Source organism: Manacus candei, unplaced genomic scaffold (genome assembly GCF_025592945.1).
Source record: "Manacus candei isolate 608988 ecotype Guabito, Panama unplaced genomic scaffold, ASM2559294v1 h1tg000014l, whole genome shotgun sequence".
NCBI classification, from domain to species: Eukaryota; Metazoa; Chordata; class Aves; order Passeriformes; family Pipridae; genus Manacus; species Manacus candei.
Window position 1 is genome coordinate 22,532,248 of NW_026138062.1, and position 9,579 is coordinate 22,541,826.

General features: G+C 40.4%; 1 protein-coding gene across 3 annotated transcripts in view; it reads right to left on the reverse strand.

Annotated features, from left to right (window-relative positions):
* NAA16 (N-alpha-acetyltransferase 16, NatA auxiliary subunit) overlaps positions 1 to 9,579 on the reverse strand; it is a 61,732-nt gene that overhangs the window by 50,716 nt on the left and 1,437 nt on the right. The gene's annotated exons all lie outside the window — the stretch shown is intronic.

Genomic DNA, 9,579 nt, shown 5'->3' on the forward strand with positions numbered 1-9,579 from the left:
AACAGTTTAGCCCAAAACCAGACACAAAGCATTTCCTGACCACCTGCTTGTCAAAAGACAGTCTGACTACAGAAACATAAGGAGTATGAAATACAACTTTGTGCATTCCATGCTTATGGGTCAAGTCTTGCTGGTTAATCAAAAGGTGACTTAATAGCCCCAGTGCCTCCAAATACATATATGCACATGCATTTGGAAATAAGTTCTGTATTTATAACAATACATTAGCTTAAAAGTATACCAATACAAAAGGGCTTTGCTCAGCAATACAAATTATTTGTCTCTCCTCATATATACCTACACACATGCGTCACACTGAAAGGCTGACAGATTCAGTTACATGGACAAGCTTTTAAAGCATCCAAACCTCATGAATGGACTACTTTCAAACTTCTGTCTGTCAAAAAACTACAGATGAGCACACTATGCTCCACCTGCAATTTGTTTACAGGAGACCAGACTTTGATGGTACATGATACTATCTCGTTTTGTAGTACAGATGGGCATTTCATAGATGAGAAGCCTGATGTCTCTATACATGTTCTCAAGTCTTTTTAGTAATCAGGGCAAATGTAGCTAAAATGCATGTACTAGTATCTGTCTTTGGTTTACTAAAAGCTCAAGCTAATATGCTGGGTTGGCTTTTTTTGTTGTTTGTATTTTTTACACTACCTTACCTGTTGTGCTTTATGTGATATTGTCCATCACCCTTTTATGGCAATCATTTCCTGCTAAAACTAAAGCCAAATCATGAATGTTTACACACTTGAAACCTCAAAGGGAGATTTTGGCAAGGCCAAAGTGTTACCCAGAACTCTTGCTACCAGATGCTCCTGGAAGGATGTTACCTCCTCTGGCAAAATTCTCATAATTATTTATTTCCTTTTTCAACACCAACTCAAAGATATCATCTATGTGCAGACTTTGCCACACAATTAAGCTACATATAATGTTTGTACTTTCAGGGGAGTATCAAGTACCTCTACAAAGATGTCAAATAGGAATTGCATCTAAGAAGTAACTATGACTGTAAAGGTAAAAAGTAATAGTAACAAGAATAAAACAGAAAAACTTCAGAAGAAACTAAAGAAGAAACTATTCCTGTATTACAGTGCTTTGCTGCTTCTACTTAGGGAACTGCCACTCACAAATTCTAATTTATTTTTTTGCACGATGTAATTTTTTTGAGGACATAAACACTTCCACCCTTAAAACAGACAAACCCCCCTTTCACTACTAAATATAAACAGAATCAGGGATCTGAATCACTAACATTACTTATAAAACAGGACTTCACGTATTACTATTCAATCACGTTATTCACATGTACATTAAGTGTAACTGTTTATAACATCAGGTTAATAAAGGGATTCTTTTACGAACTACATCTCCCTAGACAAAGCATTTGCTACTTCGAAAAAGGCCTCGCATTTAGAGAACAGCTACATGTTTCACATACTGAAGCCATAGTTTAAAACACAGTTTGGCAATTTTGTGGTTGAAGAACATCTCATTATGGTCCTCAGATATTAACACTCACTTCTAAGAAGTCCTCTAACAAAAAAAAAAAATCTCAACTAGCTACTCAGAGACTGCAGCAACCAACTCCCTTCCTCACTTCATGGCCCTGAATGTACTACTGCCCCTGAATGTACTAAAATGACATTTCATAAATCATTTTCATGTGAAGGCTGGATAAAAGGTAGTATCCCATTCAAAAATGAGGACAGCTATGACATCAAACCAAATGGCAGTGTTAAACACAGCACTCAGGCTTCCTTGATCAACTTAAACGTTTTACTAATTTTAAATTATTTAAGATGGTCTGTGACTAACACAGCTGCAGTGAAGAGGGTCAATCCAAATTTTCCACTGACTTGTCTCATGGTGAGCAAGTGTAAAGGGAGCTTATACGAAAGATAGGGACAACTTTTTAACAGGGCCTCTTGTGACAGGACAAGGGGTGATGTTTCTACACTAAAAGACAGTCAATTCAGACAAGATGTAAGAAAGAAATATTTTACAATATGGATCGAGAAACACTGGAACAGGTTGTCCAGAGGAGTTACATATGTCTCCTCCCTAGAAACATTCAAGGAACTTTCAGCAACCTGATTTAGTTAAACATGTCACTGTTTATGGCAGAGGGGTTGAACTAGATGGCCTTGAGAAGTCCATTCCAAACCAACGTACAATTCCTTTAAAAACAATACCACAAATTAAAAATTGGTTTTGCTGTCTCCTGACAAGAACTTATCAAACACAAAATCCAAACCACTGCCAATGTTTTAAAACTCTGGGTGCAGAGTAAAAGGAAAGGAAAACCTGTTGGTTCAGATGATGGTTGCAGTTCTGTTGAGGTAATGACTGCAGTCCTGTCGAGAGTCGCAGTCATATTCCTGTCAGAGTTTTGGTCCTCGTCTTGATCCGACGAGTGGTACCAGAAGTCCCAAACCCCAAAGTTTATGCTCAAATTCAGGTGGGAATGCCCAGGACAGGGAGTTTCAGTATGGGTGATTTAACTCTGTGAGTCATGGGATATTTTTGGAATCTTTGATGGTCTAGGTCGTTGCAGCTGCCTATAATGCCAGTCCAGTGCGGCCCATTAGCAGAGATGACCCCTCAGGCTGGGTGGGAAGGTGCAATGCCTCCCTGGAGGAGAGTTATCTCAGCTGAGTCAGTGGTGTGAAGACAAAGAAACACTCTCCTGCCTCCCAGGTTCAGCTTGTAGCCTGAGGTGTCAGGTGTGCCCTGGGCAGCCGCTACAATCCATCCATTTATTAACAGTCCATCAGAAATTACATAGAGGGTGCAGAATATACAGTTTTGGTTATAGTCACACAATGATAAACTGGTCCCAACCTCTGTAACTAGGACAATGCCCTACAGGTATATTACACATGCACAGACACCCCCACCGTCTGCTGATAAGAGCAGTTAACCTTATCAGCTGAAATAAAAAGAGGAAAGTAACTTAGATACATCCTTTCTCACTTCAATTCTCAAAATGGACAGGCCACATCGTTCTTCCCCAGACTCAGGGACTTAGCAATGCAGAACGGTGCTGAGTCACATCACAGACAGTGGTGTACAAACAGAATAAGCTGCCAGCATTATACAGGGGTAACATTTTCATCAAAGTACTGATGTCACAGTAATATCTAAGTTTTCATTATCATGATTCTCTGTATACAACAGAATTGTTTCCTTTAACCAGCTTTTCCCAATTATTTAAGTTCAAATCTACAGAAAACACAAAAACACCACCACCTGCATTATGTACAATAACAGTTGTAATCACTGCTGTCTGTATTCTTCATTATCGGCAGAATAAAACTGATGTATTTATTATTTGAAAGAACATGTATGATAAGAGAATGTTGTTTCAATATTTACTATCATAGACATCTTTAGAAGCCCTATAAACTATACCTCTTTTAAAAGGGGAAGCTATGATCAATAAGCTTGCCCTAAATTAAGACCTAGCCTAATTTCTTGCTGTGCACACACTCAATACTACTTGAATCCCTAGAATATCCTTTGCTTCAAAAGGGCAGAAACAAGAGAACATAGAGCAGAAAGAGCTCTGAGAAGTAGTTAGCATCTGTAACTTTGTCACTACTTGAGGCAGTAGAGTTCTCTACTGTTCATGAACATGCGCGTGCCTCTGCAAAGCATAACAGCAACACCAGAAACTAGACCCTGTCACATATTTTTCATTAGTTTTCAATCTGCACTTGGTGTAGAAGTACTGGAGAGACCAATCTGCCACATTTCCTGGGATGAACTGCAATTTGCCTAGCAAGAACTCAGACCAAGCAGGTGGCTCCACAAGCTAGTGGAACTGCATCTGTGAGCAGTTAAGTAAATTAAACCATGAACATCAGCACTGTTTTGTGGTACTTGATACATACACACAAAAATAAACATTGGGCTTTAAAAGTTATGCTTTTATTTAGACATCTTAAAGCAAGTTCAAGACAATTACCAGTGTAAACTTCCAATTTCATCTCAACATCCCATACTCAATTACACAGTGATTCAGACAAAAAGTTGCATGAATTATACAGATTTGTCCAGAAAGATCAGACCCACCTGCTAAGATACAAGTGTTGGATGCATAAACAGACCCTTATGAGTACGAGGTGCATTGCTGCAGTTCTTACAGAATGTTCAGCCTCCAGCTATTTGTATCTCACCAACCCTCTGAGCCAAAGGGTGTACCTTTCAGTCACGGCTGGGCTTCTCGAACAAAGATTTGGGGAAGGCTCTACCCACGTTTGTTTCAAGTGTGTTGGTGGTTAAAAAGGTCAATACGAGATAGGCACGTCCGGTTGCAAAAGGCACAGCAGAAAGACTCCTTAGATGGTATATTCTGCAAGGCACGATTCTTTCTGCATTGTCTTTTCTCCTCAAGGGTGATCCTGTGTGCTTTCTCAAAGGCATCAGCAGCGTTATAGATGGTGTGTCTCCAGACCTCCCGATTGGAGGCCAGAGTAGACCAGTTATGGTGATCAATATGGCCAAGGCTGAGATGTTGTTCAGGGAGTCCTTGTACGTCCTCTTCAGGGCTCCTCTCTTGCGGCAGCCAGTGGCAAGTTCACCATAAAGTAGGATCTTAGGGAGGCGGTGGTCCTTCATCCTTTATACACACAAAAAAAGCAGTTGCCCACACACATCCCCTGTGGCATCCAAACCTCCTCTTAGCTAATACATCATGCAGCAAAGGGTTCCACAGTATAACTACCTTTTTGCTAAGAACTTTTTGTTAGAGCCTGCAGCCACTATTTCTACCAAAATAAAAAGTAAGCACGATAGCTTGAACATAGGCAAGACTCTCCTCAGCTTCTTGTCATAGTTTGAGATTGCCCCCCCTGGGAGTTGGGGGGTCTAGAGGTGATTGGGTGCCAGGGCAATTTTCCCTAGAGGGCCAATCACCGCTCATCTTGTTTGCTCCTGCTGAAAAATCATATATACACAACGAGCGGAGGTTGTTGGCAATCAGTCTGTCTGGCTGCTGTTTTTTCTGCTGCTGTGTGTGTGTGTGTGTGTGTGTGAGTGTGAGAGAAGGCCGGGGTGGCAGGGCCCCTTTTCTTTCCCCTCCAGGGGCAAGGGGGGCCCTGCAGCCCACAACTCTGCCTAAGCCAGGGTTGGAGGCATCATTGCAGTGAGTGTGTTTGTTGTGAGGAAAGAGACTCACAACACAAGGTAAGTGGGAGAGAGAGAGGCAGGCCTTGCAGCCAAGCTTTCTTTCCCCCCACACCTTTTGCAGCTAGACTGCAGAGGGGGCTTCTTTTTTCCCCTCTCACTGTAAAGTAGAGGGGAGGCTCAGCATTGGAGCAGAGCCAAGTGGACGGGCAGAATGCAGCCCAGTGCCAGGGAGATAACCCCAGGTGAAATTGGAGATGGACCAGAGAGAGGCCCGGAGGATGTCCTTGCAGTGATTTAAACAGAGGGTAACCAAAACCTCGGAGGAGGAATGAAGATTCCAGGATGGGTATGTATGATGAGCTGACTGAACTACAGCAGCACAGAACTGAAGTATGAGAGAGAGAATCACACAGCAGAGATGGCACGGAACTAAGGAGAAAGGACTCAGAGCTATCTTCTTGGACTTCGTGAGGAAGAAAGGACTTCAGCAAACAACTGGAGGTTGGTGGGGGAACCTGAACACTCCCATGAGAGAGAGACTGGGTACCTATCAGCCCTGAAGGGCTTTTTCCTGGACTGAATTGAAGGAGAAGCTTAAAAGGACTGATAGAAGTGTATAATATTATATATATAGTTGCTTTTAGCTTGTACAGTATTTATTGTGTAGAATAGATGTATATATACTTCCCCTTTCCCCTATAGAAGCCTCTTGCCTGAAAGTTTCTCTTCAGTGTTGAGATAAAATTATGGGAAGGGGTGGGGGAAGCCTGGAAATTGGATTTTGGATTTTTGTGGTGGCTCAAACCACCACACTTCTCCAGATTGCTCATAACTTCTCCATCTTCTGTTCTTCTGTTTGGTAATTTCATACTTGCCTCCTTCTTCTCAGGAGGCTTGGGGGCAGGACCAGGGAAAGAGCAAAGCACGCAACACTGCAAATGTACACTTGCAACGTACTGGAGCAGTGGCATAACGGCGTTTTTCTTTTCCCAGGATTCAGTGGTTTTCAACTACTGCACAAGAAAACTGTTTTAAGAGAACCTCAAATATCCCTAAAACTGCAAATCTTAGAGGCAATCCATCTTACAGCCCACAGTAGGTCTGCATTAAGTTAGGATTTCCAAATTTACAACCAATTTCACTTGTTATGACTCAACTTACTCCAGAAATGTGAAGTACTTCTGCATGTTCGCAGGTGGCCCTCACTTTTTGTGCATTGAATAGTTCAGCACAACTGAACTCTTTTTGCTATTCAGTGCTATAACCACCACCAATTAGGAAAAATATCCAGCACAAGGGGAATTAACTCTGAGAAATTACCATTTTTTAAAGAAAAATTCCTGTATGAAAGTCCAGAGTGAAGAAACAACCAGCATCATTCCATAGAAGCCTGCTTTATGAGCCTTTCATGACGACCTTCACAAACTCCTTTTGAAAAATTAAAACAGGAATATTTACTTAGGATAAAGTCTTCCCCAAGTCAGACTCTCTCAAATTACTGACAAATGTGTAGTCTCATCTTCCCTTATGAAAGTCTTACTAACTATAATCATTAGTCTGTTATCTATCCTCCACAACTCTGTCATATTAGAAGAATGCAGCTGGTCAGGCATCCTCACCACCTCTCTTGAAAGTCCATATCAAGGAAATGGCCTGCACTCTTCCTAGGCTGCCCGTCCTTAGCAGCACAAGAAGCAACCACACCACTAATCAGTCTACACCAAGAAGACTTTACCTGACTGCTCCACACTCCTCTCTGTAAAGGAAGGCATCTTTAATGACTTCAAACACCCACTACTCCAGTGGTGGATTACAACGGCTACCTCAGATATGTTATTCATCTCATCTGGGAGGCACTAATTAGCATAACAACATACCTTCACAATTATTGAGTTTAATAGTTCCATAACTCCCCCACATCATTACTAGGAGACTGATTATTTGCATGCTTATAATCCATTATTACTTAATTAAATAAAAGCTTAAAAAAGCTCTTAGAATTCTACAAATAAGAATTAATTTAATTAACTTCTACAAACACTTGTATATTTATATTTTATCAAAGAATAAATTTCATAAGATTATTGAAGAAGTTGCGGAACAAAAAGGACACTACAGAGAAGTTAAACAACTCCTCAGATAGGGCACTTTAAATAACTGCTAAGATCTCCTCACTCCAGAAAATGGAAATTACGTGACTGAGTGAACTATGCAGCAACAAGTCACTGCTGCAAAGGGATATACTTGTGAACTTTTTGTGTTTTATTACTTGAAGTCAACTGCAATTAAAACAGCAAACCTTATTTGATGCAACAACAATAAGCGGAATTCACTAAGAAATCAAAGGATTAGTTATTTACAGTCATGATACTATCCTCAGTTATTAGACATGAAACAAACATCAGGTAAGACCTTATACTGTGTGTTACCTGGGGACACCAATAGTTACTAGAAGACACTAAGCATTCCTTAAAAATAGAAACAATTTGGCAAGTAAGCCAAGAAAGTACTACAAGAAACCCAAGGCTTTTTCCCTAAAGCACTTATAAAGACTACTAACTGTACTCTATCCAGACAGAGCTGATTTGATTCCATAAAGCCAATGTTTAAACTAACTCTAAGATTAGACACAGTTTACAATCTGGATTCTAGGGTGAAGGGGGGGGGAAAAAAAAAAATCAAAGCAGCTTAAATGGAAACATACTCTCAAGGCAAGCTCACAAATCTATTTTAAATACAAAAAACAGAAGATCTGCCTAAGCTTACTAGAAGTAAACACCCAATACACATTACCAAACTTCAACCTTAACAAGAAACATTTCTAAGCTACCATGAGTATATGTTTTACATTGCATCTGCCCCATTAACTAAGAAAAACACCTGAGCTGAAGTCTGATTTTAGATGGTAAGAAACACACCAGCATTCCTGTATTAATTCTTGTTTATGATGCCTTTCTCTTTCCACAACAGGGGAGCAATACTTCAAATACTTCATCCATGCTTTCTCTGAGACTGAGAAGTGGAAGATAAAAGCTTGAAGCTGCTCAGCCCCTTCATCCTGAACAACATCACACCTGCAAGCACCAGCAGATCTTCCAAGGCAAGAGCAACTAATCTGAGAAAAAGTCTCTGCAGAAGAGTCTTAGTCCAAGCCTAAGAAACAAAACAGACTTGGAAGTCAGGACAGCAAAAGAAACGAGCTCTAGGACTACCTTACAGTACTCCTGAGCAAACAGAACTATTACCTATGCTACAGTTGCTATTACTTCCCTAATCACCCAACTGCTAGTTTTAAGTCAGCTTCTTCAAGCACTGCCAAGCATGCATGCACACAAACTGATGTGGCTTAGAGACTATTTACTCAGCTTCTTGAGCAGACTTCACAGCTTCCTCTGAACTCCAAGAGGCCACAACACTCAGGGCAGCTCTGTCAGCTTGGTTGTGGGCATCTTGTTCAGACCGTTGATAACCTGTCTCATATGTTACATACACACACCACGTCACTCACTCTGAAGTATTTCTAATGCTCTCCAAATGAGTTTCCCATTTCACAACTGCTAATTCTCTGCAGAGCATTCATAAAAATACTTAAGTCTTAATACATGAGTACAGTTTCCTTGCATCTGTTCCATTTCATTAAATCACTACATGCTTGTAAGGTCTTATTATACAGCCGCCCACATAATCCCCCAAAATGCCCCCAACTTTTGAAATTACTAGGGATGCTATGGGCATTTTAAGTATTCTGGCAGTGCCAAAGTAAGCAAGAGCTGGATCAGTTAAACAGCCTTTAGCACCACAAGCTATACTACTACATTAAAATACTGAGACATGTCAAGTAGCCAAAGGGTTCTCTTTTTACTATGTAGACATTAACATTCCAGAAAGAGAGTGCGTCATGAAAGAGAGCTAGCTAGAAAAAAAGTAATAAGAAATTAAGTTTCAAGAAGCAACAGCAGAAGAGCCAAGCCAACAGTTTTGCGATTAACACTTTAGGAACTGTCATTTGACACTACACAGCACCACCTAAAGCCTTCTGAAAGCTTTGAAAAGAAAGTAAATCTCTGTATCCACTGAAGTTCTATGCATCCCTCTTGTCCTTGCCTAAGCACTAACTCACAAGTTTTATCCACTGCTTAATAAAAAAAAAAAAAAAACTCCATCTAAAATATGATCTCCCAAAAAGCTCTTCAGTTGAAAAAACTTTAGAAGTGACTGCTACTGTGAACTTGTTTGCTACTAGTGAGAATAATCACTTAACTGTTCTAATATTAGTCATTTATTTTTAGCAGAGAGAAAGAGGAGTGCTAGAATGACTTACTAAGATGCATACCATAACCATGCAGTAGGCAACAAATCCCCATTAAGAACCATTAAGTTTTTTAAAATCTGCACACTACCCAAAGCAGGTAAAAGAAAACAGCTCTG